Here is a 13,460-nt window from a genome sequence, read left to right on the forward strand (position 1 = left end):
AGACCCCATTACTTAAATGATCTAGAAAATGTCCTCCCGAGTCGAGGTATGTCTTAAGGAAGAAAAACGTACAAACAAAACCCAGAAAACTGTTTTAAGAGTCTTATTCTGATGAGACTCTATTTGCATTTGCCAAATAGCTGTGATTTTCTGGAATGCAGGACAAGCTGATAAATTAGACAGGATGAAGACACTTTTTTTCTCAAGGGCAGGAACACAGATAAGAGCACGTAAGTGTAACACTTTGTTCTGGGACACAGCCCAACTCCAGTCCTTCTGTAGAATATCTGTATTCAGTCAGAGGATATCAAAGATGGACAGAGCCTTGGGAATTATCTACCACAACCTTATCCATTTTACAGCTGGGGAAACCAGAGCTGGGAGGGCGACTTCCAAATTGGGAGTGATCCATTGTACACAACTGAAGTCATCATTGGTAGACAGAACTGAGGTCCTAGTAGAAAGAACAGCCTCACAAGACAGTGATTTGAACTGGGGTCTTGTGTCTTCTTTGGCCATGACTGAAGGTGGGATTGGTGGAAGGGGGAGATAGGTGAGGCTTTACTGACAGATTTGAAATTTTGCATGTGTGTACGGGAAGGGGTTGACTCAACAGGCCTGGCGATATAGTTTGCATCTGTGTTCCCACCCAAATCTCATGTCAAATTGTAATCTCTAGTGTTGGAGGTAGAGGAGCTGGTGGGAGGTGATGGGATAAAGGGGGCAGAGTTCTCATGAATGGTTTAACGCCATCCCCCTTGCTACTGTGTAGTGAGTGAATTCTCATGAGATTGGGTTGTTTAAAACTGTATGGCATCTTCTCTCTCTTCTCTCTTCTTCCTGTTCTGGCCATGTAAGACACCTGCTCCTGGCCGGGCGTGGTGGCTCAAGCCTGTAATCCCAGCACTTTGGGAGATTGAGGCGGGTGGATCACGACGTCAGGAGCTCGAGACCAGCCTGGCCAACATGGTGAAAACCCTGTCTCTACTAAAAATACAAAAATTAGCCAGGCACAGTGGTGGGTGCCTGTAATCCCAGCTACTCGGGAGGCTAAGGCAGGAGAATCGCTTGAACCTGGGAAACAGAGTTTCCAGTGAGCTGAGATTGCGCCATTGCACTCCAGCCTGGTCAATAAGAACAAAACTCTGTCGAAAAAAAAAAGAAGACACCTGCTCCTACATTGCCTTCTATCATGATTGTAAGTTTCCTGAGGCCTCCCCAGAAACTGGGCAGAAGTTGCTATGCTTCCTGTACAGCTTGCAGAAACTTTAACAATTAAACCTATTCTATTTATAAATTGCCCAGTCTCAGATATTTCTTTAGAGCAGTGTGAGAATGGAGTGATACACATTATTGTCCAAACCCTGCACATTCTCAGGAAGAACGTTTTTTCAGGAGTGGCCCTTGACTGACTTTGGAAAGCAAAGCTCTTGGAATGTTCTGATTTGTAGCACCTTGAGCCACTCTGTACCAGTTTGGCCAGATTGTTTATGCTACCAGTGAGATTTAGCATAAGGAACTGCTTCCCTCCGGATTCTGGCACGTCTGTAACTGAGCTCAGAGATGTATGTGCTGTAGGTTTGAATAAGAGACCCTCAAAAAAAATCCCTGGGCCGGGTGCAGTGGCTTATGCCTGTAACCCCAGCACTTTGGGAGGCTGAGGCAGGTGGATCGCGGGGCCAAGAGATCGAGACCATCCTGGCCAACATGGTGAAACCCCATCTCTACTAAAAATACAAAAAAATTTTAAAAAGCCAGGTGTGGTGGTGCCCACCTGTAATCCTAGCTACTCGGTAGGCATGAACCGGGGAGGTGGAGGTTGCAGTAAGCTGAGATCATGCCACTGCACTCCAGCCTGGTGACAGACCAAGACTCTGTCTCAAAAAAAAAAAAAAAACACACAACAACAACCAAAAATCCCTGGACTCCAAGGATCATGGGAGCTTCCTTGGTTGGCAATGCTTCATGTCTGCTGTCACATATTATGGCTGGTGGAATTAAGAACATCTAGTATGATTCTACTGGAGGAAGACTTTTGAAAGCTTGTGAGTGCTTTCCTCTGTCCATCATGCCATGAACCTTCTTTTCTCTTTGATGGGTTTTCCTGTATCCTTTGACTGTAATGAGCCATAACCACAAGTCTAACAGCTTCTAGGTCTTAGAAGGCCTTCAAGTGGATCACGAAACCAGTGGGATTCTGAGTCATCCGCAGTGGGCTTGGAAAATCAGTCAAGAGTGTGGAGGAGGGGTAAGGAAAGTATATTTTCTGCTCCTGGAAGATGCACGGCTGGGATTCTTGAAGGCGTAAGAAGAGAGAGAGCTGGCTGGAAATCACTGTTCCTCCAAGAAACAGGTAGACATAACTCATAGCTTTGAAGATATTGGGAGTTCAGCCTGTTTTAACATATGCCACACCATTGAACTGTTATGAAATCCTCTATGGTTTTTTGGATGAGAAAATAAAATTGAGGTAGTTTTCAGTGGATTTTCCAAAGAAAGACAAGATACAATGGCAGCTTTCTTTATCTTTCTTTTTCTTTTCTCCTTCTTTCCTTTCTTTCCTCCTCCTTCTTTCTTTTTCTTCTCCTTCCTTCCTCTCCTTACCTACTCCTCCTCTTTCTTCTTCTTCCTCTCTTCCTTCCTTTTCTCTTTCTTTTTCTTTCCTTCTTTCTTTCTTCTTTCTCTCTCTCCTTCCTTTCTCTCCTCTCTCCCTCTCTCTTCCTTCCTTCCTTCCTTCTTTTCCTTCCTTTCTTTCTTCCTTTTTTCATTTTCTGTCTCTCTCTTTCCCCTCCCTCCCTCCTTCCTTCCCCTTTTTTCCTTTCTTCTTCCTTCCATCCCCTCTCTCTTTTTCTTGTTTCTTTTTCATTTCAACAGTCAACAAACATTTGTTGAGTCTTACCATGAGCTGAGTATTACCCTATGTGCTTGGAACACAGGAAACAAAGAGGTCTGTATTCTCCTGAAGGTTACATTTTGGTGCTGAGAGAGGAATAATAAACCTAGCTGATAACTATATAATATATAGTGTGCTAAAAATGTAATAAGGGGAAAATGTAGGGAAGAATAAAGAGGACTGGGAATAAGAGAATAATAATTCAATAATGATGATCATGATACTAATAATAAAATATTGGGTGGTCATGGTGGTGGTATATCAACTTCCTAAAGCTATCATAATAAATCATTACAAACTGGGGGGGCTTAAGACTACAGAAATATACCCTCTCTCAGTACTGGAGATTAGAAATCTGAGATCAAGGTGTCACAGGGCCACACTCCCTCTGGAGGCTCTAGGGAAGGATCCTTCCTGCCTCTCCCAGCTCCTGGGAGCTCCAGGCATCCCTGGCCTTGTGGTTGCGTCACCCCAGTCTCTGCCTCCATCTCCATGTGGGCTTCTCCTCTGTGTCTGCGTCTCTTCTTCTGTCTCTTAGGACACTGTCATTGGACTCAGAGTCCACCCTTCTCCACGATGATATCATCTTGAGATTCTTAACTTAATTGCATCTACAAAGACCCCTTTATAAAATAAGGTCCCATCCAAAGATTCTGGGGATCAAAATGTGGACATATTTTTCTGGGGACCACTGTTCAATTCACTACAGTTGTATTCATTTCATTCTGGAGGCTCTAGGGGAGGATCTTTTCTGCCTCTCTCAGCTCCATGTGGCTCCAGTCATCCCTGGGTTTGTGGCCACATCACTACAGTCTCTGCCTCCATCTCCACGTGGCCTTCTCCTCTGTGTCTGTGTCTCCTTTTCTGTCTCTGAGGACATGTCATTGGACTAGAGTCCACCCTTCTCCACAATGATCTCATCTTGAGATTCTTAACTTGATTGCATCTACAAAGACCCCTTTTTAAAACAAGGTCTCATCCATAGATTCTGGGGATCAAGATGTGGATATATCTTTCTGGGGACCACTGTTCAATTCACTACAGTTGTATTCATTTCATTCTGGAGGCTCTAGGGGAGGATCCTTCCTGCCTCTCTCAGCTCCTTTTGGCTCCAGGCATCCTTGGACTTGCAGCCATATCACTCCAGTGTCTGCCTTCACATCCATGTGGTCTTCTCCTCTGTGTTTGTGTGTGTGTGTCTCCTCTTCTGTCTCTTAGAAAGCCACTTTCACTGGATTTAGATCATCCTAACCCAGGATGGTCTCATCTTAACTAATTACCTCTGTAAGGACGCTGTTTCCAAAAAGGGTCACATCCTGAGGTTCCAGAGGGACATGCATTTTGGGAGGACACTCTTCCCAAAGCATAATACCCGGTATAGGATGTATGCTTTTCTTTATCTTGTTGCTTCTCAAACCAATCTCTTTAAACTTCCTGAGATTAGAAGGTGGAGGTAAGCATTCTTTGCAGCCATCTGAACAAAGACTAGAAGGTAGAGCTAAAGCATTCGAGGCAGCCATCTGGTCAGATTGGAAGGTGGAGGTAAGCATTCGATGCAGCCCTCTGGTCGAAGACTAGAAGGTGGACCAGGCGTGGTGGCTCACTCCTGTAATCCCAGCACTTTGGGAGGCCGAGACGGGTGGATCATGAAGTCAGGAGATCAAGACCATCCTGGATAACATGGTGAAACCCCGTCTCTACTAAAAATACAAAAAAGAAAATTAGCCGGGCATGGTGGCGGGCAAGTAGTCCCAGCTACCTGGGGAGGCTGAGGCAGGAGAATGGCGTGAACCCGGGAGGCGGAGCTTGCAGTGAGCCGTGATCACGCCACTGCACTCCAGCCTGGGTGACAGAGCGAGACTCTGTCTCAAAAAAAAAAAAAAAAAAAAAAGGAAGGTGAAGGTAAGCCTTCAATGCAGCCATCTGGTCAAAGACTAGAGGGTGGAGGTTAAGCATTTGATGTAGCCATCCAGGGGAGCTGATGTCCAGGTGTAAACCATAGCTGGGTCAGAGGCTGGGAGTGTGTTTGGTGTGGGTGGGGATCAGCACGGAGGCAGGTACTACATTGCAGTGAGTGAGGCGGTAGCAGTGAGTGACAAAAAGAGAGGAGCTGAGAAGTACAGGCTCCCTAGCACCTGGTGAGCCTATGTAAGGACTTGGAATGGGAACTGCTGCCAGCTTTCTCTTATTTATTTCTTTATAATCTCAACTCTTATTTTAGATTCGGGGGTACATGTGCAGGTTTGTTACATGGGTATATACTGTGTGATGCTGAGGTTTGAGGTATGAATGATTCCATCGCCCAGATACTGAGCATGGCACTCAATCGGTAATTTTTCAGCCCTTCTCCCCTCCTTCCCTTCCCCTTCTAGTAGCCTGCAGTGTCTATGGTTCCCATCTTTATGTCCATGAATACCCGATGTGGAGTTCCCATTTGTAAGTAAGAATGTGGTATTTGGCTTTTCTTTCCTGCCTTAATCCACTTAGGATAACGGCCACCAGCTCCATTCGCATTGCTGCTGCAAAGAACATGTTTTTTTGTTTGTTTGTTTGTTTTTTTTAGATGGAGTCTCACTCTGTCACCCAGGCTGCCGTGCAGTGGCACCATCTCTGGTCACTGCAACCTCCGCCTCCCAGGTTCAAGCGATTTTCCCGCCTCAGCCTCCCAAGTAGCTGGGATTATAGGAATGTGCCACCATGTCCAGCTATTTTTTTGTATTTTTAGTAGAGATGGGGTTTCGCCATGTTAGCCAGGATGATGTCAATCTCTTGAACTCGTGATCTGCCCACCTCAGCCTCCCAAAGTGCTGGGATTACAGTCATGAGCCATGGCACCTGGTCTAATTTTGGGGTTTTTTTCATGGTTGCATAGTATTCCATGGTGTCTGTGTACCACATCTTCTTTATCCAATCTACTATTTGTGGGCATCTGGGTTGATTTTATGTCTTTGCTATGGTGAATAGTGCCACTGTGAACATATGTGTGCATGTCTCTTCATAGTAGAACGATTTATTTTCCTTTGGGTAGATACCCAGTAGTGGGATTGCTGGGTCAAACGGTAACTCTCTTTTAAGTTCTTTGGGGTTTCTTGCATTTATTAATGCATTATTAATCCAGAGGCAGGTTATGAATTAATTATGAATTAATGTGCATGGCCGGGCACAGTGGCTCATGCCATAATCCCAGCTCTTTGGGAGGCCCAGGTGGGTGGATCGCCTGAGGTTGGGAGTTCAAGACCAGCCTAACCAACATGAGAAAACCCCATCTCTACTAAAAAATAAATAAATAAACACAAAATTAGCTGAGTGTGGTGGCACATGCCCGTAATCCCAGCTACTTGGGAGGTTGAGGCAGGAGAATGACTTGAACCCTGGAGGGGGAGGTTGCAGTGAGCAGAGATGCTGCCATTGCCCTCCAGCCTGGGCAACAAGAGCGAAACTCTGTCTCCAAAAAAAAAAAAAGAATGGGTGTGCATTTTTAAGAAGGTCATTCTGGCTGGTGTGATGATTACAGGCTATGATACCAACACAGAAGCAGGAGAACCGTGAGGATGTTGCAGTGATTTTTAGGGAAGATGGCAGGAGAGCTCATGCCAGGTTGATGATGATGGAGGGGCTGAGAAGCCATTAGATGCTGGATGGATTTAGAAGGTAGAGATGATGGAAACCCTGCATGGCTTGTATTTCACATGCAAGAAAGAGGAGGAGCAGGAATGTCGGCGCGTTTTGGCCTGGGAAATAGGAAGGAGGAAGCTACAGTAGGTTGGGGTGTGGATGTCTCCAGGAAGAGCAGGTGTGTGGAGGATGCAATCATGTTGAGTGTAACTTGTGTTTTTCACACCCAAGGGAGGGTGTTAAGTGGGTAGATTGCTAGGCAATAAAAAAAAGTGTTCCATATACTCCGATGTCTTCTCAGTGAGTCCTACCATCCTATCAGCCTTACGCAGGCAATAAAATAAAGTGTTCCATATACTCTGAAGTCTTCTCAATGAGGGCTACCATCCCATCACCCTTAGGCAGTAGACACATTTTTTTTTTTTTTTTCAGATGGAGTTTCACTCCTATTGCCCAGGCTGGAGTGCAATGGCACGATCTCAGCTTACTGCAACCTCCGCCTCCCGGGTTCAAGTGATTCTCCTGCCTCAGCTTCTCTGGAGTAGCTGGGATTACAGGCATGTGCCACCATGGGCGGCTAATTTTGTATTTTTAGTAGAGACGGTGTTTCTCCATGTTGGTCAGGCTGGTCTCGAACTCCCGACCTCAGGTGATCTGCCCACCTTGGCCTCCCAAAGCGCTGGGATTACAGGCGTGAGCTGCCGCGCCCGGCCAGTAGGCACTATTAAGCCCGTTCCACAGCTGAGAACAGAGACGCACAGAGCCAGGATAAGGCAGATGTGGGTTTTAAGCCCAGCCGATGCCTATGATCAGGTTCTTACGGCCACAGGTGAGCAGCAGAGTCAGGATGAGGAACTTGGTTTGGTAACATTCAATCTCACTTTTTCATTTTTTTATTTTTATTTTTTATTATACTTTAAGTTCCGGGGTACATGTGCACAACGTGCAGGTTTTTTACATAGGTATACACATGCCATGGTGGTTTGCTGCACCCATCAACCCGCCATCTACATTAGATATTTCTCCTAACGCTCTCCGTCCACTGGCCCCCCAACCCCTCAGAGGTCCCGGTGTGTGATGTTCCCCTCCCTGTGTCCATGTGTTCTCATGGTTCAGCTCCCTCTGGAGGGACATTGATGAAGCTGGAAATCATCATCATTCTCGGGAAACTAACACAAGAACAGAAAACTCACTTTATTTTTTACTTTAAATTAAAAAAATTAATTTAAGGGGTACAAGTATAGTGTTGTTTCACGGATATGTTGTGTAGTGGTGAAGTTTGGACTTTTAGTATAGCCATTACCTGAAGAGGAAATATCGTACACAAGAGATAATTTTTCGGCTGGGTGTGGTGGCTCATGCCTGTAATCCCACCACTTTGGGAGGCTGAGAGAGGTGGATTGCAAGGTCAGGAGTTCAAGACCCGCCTGGCCAACATGGTGAAACCCTGTATCTACTAAAAATACAAAAACTAGCTGGGCATGGTGGCAGGCACTTGTAATCCCAGCTACTTGGGAGGCTGAGGCAGGAGGATCACTTGAACCAGGGAGGCAGAGGTTGCAGTGAGCCGAGGTCTCGCCACTGCATTCCAGCCTGGGCAACAGAGTGAGACTCCATCTCAAAAAAAAAAAACAGAGAGACAAAAAAAAGAGAAACATTTTCAACTTTCACCCCCCCACACCCTAACACTCTCCCCTTTGGACTCCCCAGTGTCTGTGAACTCCATCTCTTATGTTTATGGGTACCTATTATTTAGCTCCTACTTATAGGTAAGAACATGCAGTATTTGATTTTCTTTTTCTGAGTTATTTATCTTAGGATAATGGCCTCCAGCTTCATCCACATCTCTTTGGAAGACATGATTTCATTCTTTTTATGCCTGTGTAATATTCCATGGTGTATAAATACCACAGTTTTTTTTAAATCTAATTCTCCAATGGCAGATACCTAGACTGATTCCATATCTTTGTTGTTGTGATTATACTGTGATAAACATATGACTACAGGTGTATTTTTGATGGGATGATTTCTTTCTTTTTTTTTTTTTTTTTTTCGAGACAGAGTCTCATTCTGTCACCCAGGCTGGAGTCCAGTGGTGCAATCTTGGCTCACTGCAACGTCCACCTCCTGGGTTCAAGCCATTCTCCTGCCTCAGCCTCCCAAGTAGCTGGGATTACGGGCACCTGCCACCACACTCAGCTAATTTTGTATTTTTAGTAGAGATGTTGTTTCACCATGTTGGCCAGGCTGGTCTCAAACTGCTAACCTCAGGTGATACATTGAAAGGATGATTTCTTACCCTTTGGGTATATGCCCAGGAGTGGGATTCCTCAATCAAATCACAGTTTTATTTTTAGTCTTTTGAGAAATCTTCATACTGTTTTCCATTCAAGCTTTATTTACAGCAGTGGTTCCCAACCTTTTTGGTACCAGGGACCAGTTTTGTGGAAGATGATTTTTTCCATGGATGATGACCTGGAGATGGTTTTGGGATGGTTTGAGTACATTACATTGATTGTGTTCTTCATTTCTATTATTATTATTACATTGTAATACAGAATGAAATAATTCTACAACTCACCGTTGCATAGAATCAGTGGGAGCCCTGAGCTTGTTTTCCTGCAACTAGATGGTCCCATCTAGGCGTGATGGGAGACAGTAACAGATCATCAGGCATTAGATTTTTATAAGGAGCACGTAACCTAGATCCCTCACATGTGCGGTTCACAATAGGGTTCACACTCCTATGAGACTCTAATGCTACTGCTGATCTGACAAGAGGTGGAGCTCAGGTGGTAACACAAGTGATGGGGAGCAGCTGTTAATACAGATGAAGAAGCCAGGTATGGTGGCTCATGTCCGTAATCCCAGCACTTTCTGAGGCCAAGGTGGGTGGACCACCTGAGGTCAGGAGTTCAAGACCAGCCTGGCCAACAAGGTGAAACACTGTCTCTACTAAAAATACAAAAATTAGCTGGATGTGGGGGGTGAATACCTGTAATTCCAGCTATTCAGGAGGCTGAGGCAGGAGAATCGCTTGAACCCAGGCGGCGGAGGTTGCAGTGAGCTGAGATTGCACCACTGGACTCCAGCCTGGGTGACAGAATGAGACTCCATCTCAAAAAATAAAAAATAAAAAAATACAGATGAAGCTTTGCTGCTCACCTGCTGCCCACCTCCTGCTCTGTGGCCCAGTTCCTAACAGGCTATGGACCAGTGGTGGTCTGTGCCCTGAGGATTCAGGACCCCTGAGTTACAGCACCAATTTACAATACCCGTTTTTCTGGGGTCAGACGTTGAATGCATACCTAGCTTAGCTCCGTACCTGGTGCTATGCCCCGAATGCTTATTGATCTTGTTTTCTGGGTATTGTGGATGAGTGAAGATCCATGCATTGATGTTGGGTTGTTTCACTGTGGTCACTTCTCATAGCCCCCATGACATTGCAGCCTTCTCTGTGTCTCTGCATCCACATAGTTGGAGCTAGCCATCTCACTCAGGGCTTTCTTGGAAGCATAGGGAGTTGCTCCACGCTGCAGAACGGATTCCATCTGTGCAGTGAGAGAACAGGAATTGATAGATAAATGTTCCAGCCTTTCCATCCTTCAGAGGGTCCTCAGCAGGATACAGACCCCCTTGCCCATGGCAGTAACAAGTGCCATAGCAACCCCAGCTGTTGGATCTTCCCCATATGGCAGCACTCCTCTCCCCATCCCTTATTTTTGCTTTATGCAATCACCATTTTTTTTTTTTTTTTTTTGAGACGGAGTCTCGCTCTGTCCCCCAGGCTGGAGTGCAGTGGAGCGATCTCGGCTCACTGCAACCTCCACCTCCCGGGTTCACACCATTCTCCTGCCTCAGCCTCCCAAGTAGCTGGCACTACGGGCACATGCCACAACACCTGGCTAAAAGTTTTTTTTTTTGTTGTTGTTGTTGTTGTATTTTTAGTAGAGATGGATTTCAACATGTTAGCCCGGATAGTCTCGATCTCCTGACCTCATGATCTGCCTGCCTCGGCCTCCCAAAGTGCTGGGATTACAGGTGTGAGCCACCATGCCCGGCTGCAATCACCTTTTAAATAATCTATCAGTACCCAGATATTGCTTTTCTTTTCTCTTTTTTTTTTTTTGAGATGGAGTTTTGCTCTTGTTGCCTAGGCTAGAGTGCAATGGCATGATCTTGGCTCACTGCAACCTCCGCCTCCCAGGTTTAAGCGATTCTCCTGCCTCAACCTCCTGAGCAGCTGGGATTACAGGTGCCCGCCACCAGGCCTGCGTAATTTTTTTGTATTTTTAGTAGAGACTAGGTTTCACCGTGTTAGCCAGGATGGTCTTGATCTCGTGACCTCGTGATCTGCCCACCTTGGCCTCTCAAAGTGCTGGGATTACAGGCATGAGCCATTGTGCCCTGCTGCAATCACGTTTTAAATAATCTATCAGTACCCAGATACTGCTTTTTTGAGATGGAGTTTCACTCTTGTTGCCCACCATGCCCGGATAATTTTTTTATATTATATATTTTTGGTATAGACGAGGTTTCACCATGTTGGCCAATCTTGTTTCAAACTCTTGACCTCAAGTCATCCAGCCGCCTTGGCCTCCCAAATTCTGAGATAACAGGTGTGAGCCACCGTGTCTTGCCGGAGCCATTTCTTCAGCAGTGATTTTTTTTTTTTATGGCTGCCCTAGCTAAGGAATACCATTACAATGAAAGCTGAGCTGCTTAAGCTACAATTTTTTTTATTACTGATTTACTTTTGTTTCAGTCATTTTTGGAGAACAGGTGGTTTTAGGTTACATGGATAATTTATTTAGCGGTGATTTTTGAGATTTTCATGCAGCCATCACTCAAGGAATGTACACTGTACTCAATGTGTAGTCTTTTATCCCTCACTCCCCTCCAACCCTTTCCCCCGAGTTCCCGAAGTCCATTGTATAATTCTTATGCCTTTGCATCCTCGTAGCTTAGCTCCCACTTATGACTGAGAACGTATGATATTTAGTTTTCTTATACCCAAGTTACTTCCCTTGGAATAATGGCCTCCACTTCCATCCAGGTTACTGCAAAATACATCATTTTACTCCGTTTGCTGCAAAATACATTATTTTATTCCATTTTATGGGTGAGTAGTATTCCGTGGTGTATATACACCACACTTTCTTTATCCACTCCTTGGTTGATGGGGATTTAGGCTGGCATCATATTTTTGCAATCGTGAATTGTGCTGCTATCAATTACCACTAAAGAACTCATCCATGTAACCTAAAACCACCTGTCCTCCAAAACCTACTGAAACAAAAGTCAATCAATCAATAAATAATAATAAAAGGCAAGTGCCTTTTTTCATATAATGACTTCTTTTCCACTGTGTAGATACTCAGTTCTGAGATTGCTGGATCAAATTGTTGATCTACTTTTAGTTCTTCAAGGAATCTCCATACCTGGATCAAATGGTAGTTCTAGTATTAGTTCTTTAAGGAGTCTCCATACCTGGATCAAATGGTAGTTCTAGTATTAGTTCTTCAAGGAATCTCCATACCTGGATCAAATGGTAGTTCTAGTATTAGTTCTTTAAGGAGTCTCCATACCTGGATCAAATGGTAGTTCTAGTATTAGTTCTTTAAGGAGTCTCCATACCGGGAACAAATGGTAGTTCTAGTATTAGTTCTTTAAGGAGTCTCCATACCTGAATCCAATGGTAGTTCTACTATTAGTTCTTTAAGGAGTCTCCATACCTGGATCAAATGATAGTTCTATTATTAGTTCTTTAAGGAGTCTCCATACCTGGATCAAATGGTAGTTCTAGTATTAGTTCTTTAAGGAGTCTCCATACTGGGAACAAATGGTAGTTCTAGTATTAGTTCTTTAAGGAGTCTCCATACCTGAATCCAATGGTAGTTCTACTATTAGTTCTTTAAGGAGTCTCCATACCTGGATCAAATGATAGTTCTATTATTAGTTCTTTAAGGAGTCTCCATACCTGGATCGAATGGTAGTTCTACTTTTAGTTCTTCAAGGAACCGCCATACCTGGATCAAATGTTAGTTCTATTATTAGTTCTTCAAGGAATCTCCATACCTGGATCAAATGGTAGTTCTAGTATTAGTTCTTTAAGGAGTCTCCATACCTGGAACAAATGGTAGTTCTAGTATTAGTTCTTTAAGTAGTCTCCATACCGGGAACAAATGGTAGTTCTAGTATTAGTTCTTTAAGGAGTCTCCATACCTGGAACAAATGGTAGTTCTAGTATTAGTTCTTTAAGGAGTCTCCATACCGGGAACAAATGGTAGTTCTAGTATTAGTTCTTTAAGGAGTCTCCATACCGGGAACAAATGGTAGTTCTAGTATTAGTTCTTTAAGGAGTCTCCATACTGGGAACAAATGGTAGTTCTAGTATTAGTTCTTTAAGGAATCTCCACAGTGGTTTCCATAGTGGTTAAACTAGTTTACACTCCCACCAGCAGTGTAAAAGTGTTCGCTTTTCACCACATCCACACCAACATCTGTTATTCTTTGATTTTTGAATTATGGCCATTCTTGCAGGAGTAAGATGGTATCTCACTGTGGTTTTAATTTTCATTTCCCTGATCATTAGTGATGTTGAGCATTTTTTCATATGCTCATTGGACATTCATATATCTACTTTTGAGAGTTGTCTATTAATGCCCTTTGCCTGTGTTTTGATGGGATTGTTTGTTTTTTTTTCCTGCTGATTTGTTTGAGTTCCTTGTAGATTCTCGATGTTAGTCCTTTGTCAGATTCATAGTTGGGAAAATTTTTCTCCCATTCTGTGAGTTGTGTGTTTACTCTGCTGATTCTTTGTTTTGCTGTACAGAATAAGCTACAATTTTAAGGAAGAAGATTTGTGGCAACTTATGTAGCTCAGTAAAGAGAGTGAGTAGGACCTCAAAGCATTCTTTAAAGGAGAGAGAGGACATGATCCAACTTAGAC

The sequence above is a fragment of the Gorilla gorilla genome, chromosome X (genome assembly GCF_029281585.2).
Source record: "Gorilla gorilla gorilla isolate KB3781 chromosome X, NHGRI_mGorGor1-v2.1_pri, whole genome shotgun sequence".
NCBI classification, from domain to species: Eukaryota; Metazoa; Chordata; class Mammalia; order Primates; family Hominidae; genus Gorilla; species Gorilla gorilla.